This window comes from Beta vulgaris, chromosome 8, assembly GCF_026745355.1.
Source record: "Beta vulgaris subsp. vulgaris cultivar EL10 chromosome 8, EL10.2, whole genome shotgun sequence".
NCBI classification, from domain to species: Eukaryota; Viridiplantae; Streptophyta; class Magnoliopsida; order Caryophyllales; family Amaranthaceae; genus Beta; species Beta vulgaris.
In genome coordinates, this window is record NC_079209.1 from 41,624,170 (window position 1) to 41,632,790 (window position 8,621).

Genomic DNA, 8,621 nt, shown 5'->3' on the forward strand with positions numbered 1-8,621 from the left:
ACTTACCCCTTTATTTCTCAACAAAATCAAGAATTTGTATGCTTACTACAATTCAGGTTTCAACCACGTATTGAGCTACTCCGTCCATGTTGCGTAGGGAAGGAAAATACTTGAAGTTTATTTCATTCCTGAAGTTAGGTATCCGTTGGGGGGGGGGGGTTCATGAGTGTTTAACCGTACCGACACAACATTTCAGCTCGATAACCAGAAGTTTCGGTTCGCTCTTTTTGCGAATTGTAGCTGTAACCTTTTAGACCGGTTACCGCCTACATGATTAATCTTTTTCTCGATATGATTTTTCGATTAACCATTAACCGTTATTTAAGTTATACTATTATATTTTAATTAATGTACATATATATTTTAAATTTTTTGTGTATACATTATGATATTATATTCTAATATAAAATTATTGTAAAGTAGATAATAAATCTATTGGAAAACATAACTAACACTAAGAATTCACTCCATTTCCTAATTATAGTGTTTATATTAGTACTAGAGTTTCAAAATAATCACATACTTCCTCTAATTGTTGTCGCTTAGTAACAAATATTAGAATCAATATTATTGTTTGAAAATGTTTCACAGTAATTAAATAGAGGAAAAAAATATTTCAGTATTTCGTTAACCGTTCACTCAAAAATCATAACTGTAACCGTATCTTTTAACTGTTAATTTTATCGGTTCGTTAACCTGATTGTTAAAATATCTTCTACCAATACGATTACCGCCCATTTTTGACCGATTTTTCGATATTTCGGTACGATTTTTCGATATTTTATGAATACCCCTAATAAAATGACATGATCACTCAATTCTACTACTATACTATATAGTCAGGTACGAGTCAAGAGATCTCGTTTTAGTTATGTAGTTTCAGCTTTTATCCTGTATACTATGTTTATTCCACGAATGTCAAAAAAAAAACTATAACCTCCACATTACATTTTGCAAAGGGTTTGATCAGGATCATCTTAGTGATTCATGGGGTCCTGTTCTAAAATCTAAATTGGGCCCTATACATATATGAGAAATATCTTTTTAAACACCAAAAATTTCAAATTTTTATTCAAACCAATACAAATTAAACTTTATAACAACCTTCTATCTAAAAAGTGCGATTCTCGTAGCATTCTTTGAAGCAAAATTATCAATTAAATCTTCATATTCTACTTTCTCCAAAAGATCATTCTCAATTGTTATCAATGCCAATCCATTAAGTCTCTCTTATAACATTGTTGAACGAAGACATGACTTCAATAACTTCAACTTTGATAAACTTTTTTTTGCAGATGCAACAGTTACCTGAACAGTCAACAAAATTGTATAAGCAACACTTGCATTAGGACAACAATACAAATCTTTCATTAAGTTCAAAATGTCAAGAGGTCCCTCTATGTCGTCGGACAAAATTTCTCTAACCAACTTCAACTTCACAAATAATTCATTCCCATCAATATCAGATTGATCATTAGATTTCAGTGCATTTTCAAGTTTAATACATGAAGACTTTAAACTCAAATCATCTAATGACTTCAAATTATGAGAAGTGAATAAGAAACCAAATATACTTTCATATTCCTCAAATTACTCAAACCTCTTATTAAGAGAGTTGATTCCTTGATCAACAATGTAATGAAAGTAAATAGCTCTAAAGGATTCTTGTGCAGATAATGGAGCATATGATGATGTGCTTGGATTCTCATCAAAATGTTTTTTTCTTCGAATTTCACGCTTTTGAGGAAAGATAGGAACAATATCCATTTCCACTCTAAGTTTTTTAGCACTATCCATGGCATCTTCAAAACCATTCTCTCTATACTTCTCAAAAAAACAAATTAAACCCCTTATTTTTCTCATAGCCACATCAATTTGCATATCCTTTGATTGTAAAGGCTTGCTCACCGAATTAATTGCACATAATATGTCGTACCAAATTATTATTGCAATTAAAAACTCAAAACACCAAGCTCATTATTTGCTAAATATTAGCTTCACTTTTTATTTTGGAATAATTATCACAATCACCTACTTCAAGTAAAGCTTCTCGTAAGTATAACATTCGGAATCTAATAACCTCAACACTTTCTAACTGACTTTCCCAACGAGTAGAGGATAAAGATTTAGGAGTTCCTTTTTTCACATTGTCTTTCAAAATTTGCCCTCTCTTAATACAAGCTGCAAAAATTGTATATATGCGTTAAATGACTCCAAAAAAAAACTCTAGCTTTACTACATGAGTTGGCCATGTCACATAATGTCAATTTTAGGCTATGAACTCCTTGGTGTTTGCCTTTCATATTTGATACATTATCATAACCTTCGCCTCTCACATCGATTACATTAAGATCAAGATTTTTCAACTCATTTTTTAACTCATTTGTTCTTGATGGCTAACATCAAGAGTACAATCAAGTATCACTGAAAAGTATTTTGCTTGTTTAACTTGCTTAATAATTTCAATTCTAATTACGGAATCGAGTAAATGGATCAACTCATTTTGGATGGTATGACCAAGATAATGATGTTGAGTCTCATTATTAGTAATACGCTTGACATGTTCTTGGACAATTGGGTCAAACTTTGCCAACATCTCAATTAACCCCAAAAAATTCCCATTACCTGTTTGCTAGAGTTTCCCATTAGAACTACGGAATGCTAAATTATGTTTAGCCAAACATTTGACAACTGAAATGATTCTTTGCAGCACTTTTTTCCAATGATCCTTTTCTTTTTCAATTAATCTTTGAGTTTTTGAGTTGTCTTATCAATAGTTTGATTTTTTTGAAATCTTAGACGCGACTCATACCAAGTGGTCATATTTTTAACATGATTCATGATTGTCTCATATTCTTTAAGTCTTATGCCAATATGACCGCAATCAGAAAAGCCTTCATTTGTCAATTGGCTCATACCAATTCCTTTTTAAAATAATTTGCAGCAAAACAAAAGCAAAAAAACCATATCAAGCTCTTTTGAATAAACAAGTCAATCTCTATCACATTTCTCACCATTTGATAAAACTCTAGTATATAAATTAGTGGTAAATTGCCTAGAGAATTTATCTTTAGGACCTTTCACAATAAAATAATCTCATTTAGGTCCCTTTTGCACTAATAGATCAATCATTTTAGAATTGAGACCATCTCAAACTATTGGATCATATATATCAGACATATAACTAGGCTCACATGTATCAACATTGTCATTATGCATATTATCAATATATATTTTCACCATGGACATTATCATTCTCAATTGGCTCATAATCATCAACATTAGGAGTATCATTAGGCACATTACCAAAAGTAGGATTATCAACACTAGAATTACCATTAGGCACATCATTGACATCATCATTCACAATAGGCACATCTTGGACATGCACTACAAGAAAATGCCCAGTCCACGACATCTATGTAGCGACGACCAACAAAACAGTCGTTAAACATGTAATCAGTGACTGTTAATAGCTGATGTTGCTACCGACGGTTTTTTTAGCTATCAGTGTTGGCTTAAACGGTCGCTATTATCAACGACCGTTTTAAACCGTCGGTGATGTGCATTTTTTAATTTCAGAAATTGTAGTGGTTGGGCGTCAGCTTTAAACCGTCGGTGAATTTAATGAAGCCGTCGCTGATGTTTGACGACTTAAAACCAACTCCTCCCACTGAAATAGTCGTTTCCTCCCTTCTCTCAAACAACCTCCTAGCCCTCAAAAAAAACTCCCACGCAGGCAAAAAAAAATTGCCGCTGAGATTGCCTTGAAGGCCATTCAGGCGACCGGCGACTAAATACCGGCGACAGAAACATCTTGCTCCCTTCTCTCAAACAACCTCACAGGCACTCAAAAAAAAAACTCCCACGCAGGCACGCACTCAAAAAAAACGCCGGTGAAACTGCCTTGAAGGCTATTCTGACGACCGGCGACTAGAGACCGGCGACATAAACATCTTGCCGGCGGTAATTCCTACAGATCTATGTTTATTTTTTTTCATTACCCTAAAAATTGAGTTTTTGGGATTGAAGGGACCGCCGCTGCCGCCTAATTCACTCCGCCCTTCTGCCGCCCTACGCAACTCTCTCCTTCCGCCGCCGCCGCCACCGCGCAATTCTTTCCTTTCGCCGCCGCCGCCGCGTGCTCAAATTCTTTCTCCAGTCAGTAAGTAAGTAGCGTGCTCAAGTTACTTGTGTGCTCAATTACTTGTTGTTGTTGTTGTTTGTTATTGTTGTTATCGTTTGTTATTGTTGTAATTTGTTGTTGTTGTAATTTGTTGTTTGTTGTTATTGTTGTCGTTTGTTGTTGTTGTTGTTGTTGTTTTTGTTGTTGTTGTTATTGTTTGTTTGTTGTTGTTTTTGTTGTTGTTTGTTGTTGTTGTTTGTTGTTGTTGTTGTTTATTATTGTTGTTTTTTGTTGTTATTGTTATTTGTTGTTGTCGTTTGTTGTTGTTGTTGTTTGTTGTTGTTATTGTTATTTGTTGTTGTTGTTGTTTTTTGTTGTTATTGTTATTTATTGTTATTGTTGTTGTTGTTGTTGTTTGTTGTTGTTGTAGTTATTTGACTTGAAAAGAGGCATGCGTGATTATTGTTTTCTATGGTGCTACTTCAATTTTTTTATGCTTTTATTTGTATTATATGCTTTTTTACTTAACTTTGTCCAATTTCTGTAATACTGAAGCACAATCTGATATGTCTGTAATCCTTCTTGGCAAGTATTTAGGTTAATATACAGTTTACATCAAAATTCAATCATTCAATTTATTTTATTAATAATAGATTAATAGACTAGGTGCTTGAATAAAATACTAATACTATGAGTTTTTTGACTTATTTGTTTTCGTGGAAAAAGTTTGGATAATGTTATACATTTAATTTAAGTGTTTAAATAAATATGTTTGCATCATCATGTTCCTAGAATTGTAGAGTTGGGAACCATGAAACGGAAGGAGCGTTGGTGGATGTATGATAGATATGACAATGGGCATAACTTGAGGCCCGAGTTCTTGAGGGGGGTTGATGAATTCATTGAATTTTGCAAAGCAAATCCTGAAAGCCCAGGTTTGGATGAAGTTAGATGCCCGTGTCCGAAATGCAAGAACATACGTATGCATGACGTAGGTACGGTTAAAGTGCATGTGTATAGAAGGGATTTATACCTAATTACTACGATTGGTATTCTCATGGTGAAGAGTTACCTCGATCCGCACATGAGCCATCTAATCCATACCATGAAATGATTTTCGATGCTCTTGGGAATAATCCAGAACCGTCCAATGTTGAAGAGCCTAGTGGAATGGACGAAGAGCCTAATCCTCAAGCAAAGGTGTTTCTTGACCTATTAAAGGCTTCTGACGAACCATTGTACGAAGGGGCTCCATGTCCGTGTTGGAAATGGCATCTAGAATAGTATCGCTGAAGTGTGAGTACAATTTGCCACATAGGTGTGTTGATGCGTTTGCTTCATTAGTGAAAGAAGCAATACCTAACAACAACATGAGTAACACATTTTACGATACGAAGAAGATTTCGGAGGGATTAGAGCTTCCCCACGAGAGGATTCATGCGTGCCCCAAAGGTTGTATGTTATTTTGGAGAACTGATGCACACTTGGACATATGTAGAGTGTGCGATAGCGACAAATACAAAAGGACTTCTAAGGGGTCTTTAGTTCCAATGAAAGTTCTGATTTATTTCCCAATCACACCGAGATTGCAAAGGTTGTATGCAACAAAAAATGTTGCTGAAGAAATGACATAGCATGCCAAAAATCCAAGAGCCGAAGACAAAATGGCTCACCCTAGCGACAGTGAAACTTGGAAGCATTTAGATAGATCCTTTGACGAATTTGCATCTGAGCCTAGGAATGTTCGGCTCGGTTTGTGTACCAATGGGTTTGGTCCACATGGAAAGTTTGGGGGTCAGTATTCATGTTGGCCGGTCATCTTAACCCCGTACAACTTGCCGACATCGATGTGCATGAAGAAACCCTTCATGTTCCTTTCGTTGCTCGTTCCTGGTCCTAAAAATCCGAAGGGAAACTTGGATGTGTACATGCAACCCTTAATCGAGGAATTGAAGCAATTATGGGATGTTGGAGCAACAACTTATGATATTTCTAGAAAACAAAATTTCAATATGCGTGTTGCCATTCTTTGGACAATAAGTGATATCTCTGCGTACGGTATGCTATCTGGCTGGGCTACAGCTTGGAAAAGGCATGTCCTTACTGTTTGGACAAATCTAAAGCTTTTTGGCTCGACCATGGGGGTAAAGTTTCTTGGATGATTGTCACCGTCAATTCCTACCCCTAGATCACCCTGTTCGTAACAACAAAGTAGCTTTTTGCAGAAATAAGGTTGAAAAAGGGTCTCCGCCACACATCATGTCTGGGGAAGAGTTATGGTCTTATGTTAAACACTTGCCAAAGGCTACAGATGCGCCAGAAGCACTTAATAGCTTTTTGCAGAATTAAGGTTGAAAAAGGGTCTCCGCCACACATCATGTCTGGGGAAGAGTTGTGGTCTTGTGTTAAAGACTTGCCAAAGGCTACAGATGGGCCAGAAGCACTTAATACTGTGAAAAATTTGAAAAAAGGGTGGTTCAAACAAAGCTGTCTTTGGGAGATCCCATACTAGAAAACTCTCCATCTTCGTAATAACCTTGACGTCATGCACATTGAGAAAAACTTTTTCGGCCAACTAATTCACACAATTATGGATGTGAAAAAACAGACATCAGACACTGTTGCATCTAGAAGAGACATTGCTAAATTGTGTAAAAGGCCTCAACTTCATGCTACCAAGGATGCGAACGGAAAAGAAACTCCACCAAAAGCGCCTTTCGCACTGGACATAGCCCAAAGGAAAGTATTATCCAACTGGGTGAGAGATTTAAAATTTTCCGATGGTTATGCTTCCGACTTAACAAGATGCGTGGACATGTAGTCTGGTAAGCTGCACAGTATGAAAAGTCATGACTGTCATGTCTTCATGGAAAGATTATTACCGATAGCATTAAAGGAGTTGCGCCCGGTTCATGTGTGGAAAGCTGTTACTGAGATCAGCCTCTTTTTTCGTGATTTGTGTTGCTCCACCATCACAGTAAGTGACATGGAAAGATTGAAAAAAGAACATAGTCGAGATCCCTTGTAAACCTGAAAAGATTTTCCCACCATCATTCTTCAATTCCATGGAACACTTACCGGTTCACCTTCCACGCGAAGCTAGGCTATGTGGTCCCGTACAATACCGTTGGATGTATCCCTTTGAAAGTACCTTATCTTTCATTTTCATATATCCTTTTTTATTGTTCTTCGCAATTGTGTAACTCTTTTCATAACCACTTTAGTAGGTTCCTTAATCATTTAAAACGCAAAATTGGTAACAAGGCTCGTGTGGAGGGTTCTATTTGTAATGTGTACTTGTGTGAAGAGATTGCAAACTTCTGTTCCAACTATTTTCAGCAAGGAGTGGATACTAAGACACGAGATTTAGGCCGTAATGTCACCGATGAAGTTGATAGGATGCTTGACGAAAATGTCCCAGAACTATTTAGAGTTGATTGTGTTCGGCCGTCAAATGCAGGTGGAACACGATTTTTAACTGAAGCAGAACTTCAACGTGCACACCTATATGTGTTAGCAAATACAGGCATCTTGCAAGAATTTGAAAAGTAAAACACTTGTTATCAATCATAATATTTACAAATTTAAATTTTATTTTAATTTAGACATTGACAATTGTTATGATTGTAAGGGATTTCGAGGACAACATTCTTCAAATTCGACCTACTCTACGTGCAGAAGATGTGTGGGTGCAACATGAAGCAGAATACCTTGATTGGTTTAGGTCGAAAGTGAGTTTGTTTGACTATTAAATCTCGCTTGATACAAAGCTAGTATCTAACATATGAATTATTTTAATAGGTTATTCAAGACAAGCCAAATGATGATGTACTGTTTTCTTTAGCAATGGGTCCTTCGACATTAGTTCGCACTTGGAATGGATACTATGTTAATGGATACAATTTCCAAACACAAGGATCAAGCAAACACAAGTACACCATGAATTATGGAGTGTGTGTGTCTAATGACGGAGGAAGTGATTTCTTTGGGATTCTAGATGATGTTATAGAATTGAAGTTTATTGGTGCCCTTAGGCAATATAGCACTATTCTATTCAAGTGCAATTGGATGGACAATGTCAGGGGAATGAACATCGATCAATACAAGCTAGTTGAAGTCAACCATACCAAGAAATACCCCAAGTTTGATCCATTTGTGCTATCATACCAGGTTAGTCAAGTATACTTCGCACCGTACCCAAGCTTGAAAAGAGATCGTGCTCAATGGTGGGTTGTGTTTAGAACAAAGGCAAGGTCTGTGATTGATGCTCCTGTTGACTTCGACTTCCTTTAGGAGACAAGTGTTAGGACTCCAACTCTTTCTGATCCAAGTGATATTCCCGATTATGAAGAGGGTAATGATGTCGAGTGTGTTCAAGCAGATGATGAAGATATTTTGTTCGAAGTCCCCTCAGGTGATGATGAAGAAGAGTCTAGTTTCGAGTCTGGAGATAGCGAGGATGATGACAATGAAGATGATGGTTTTTGGGATGACG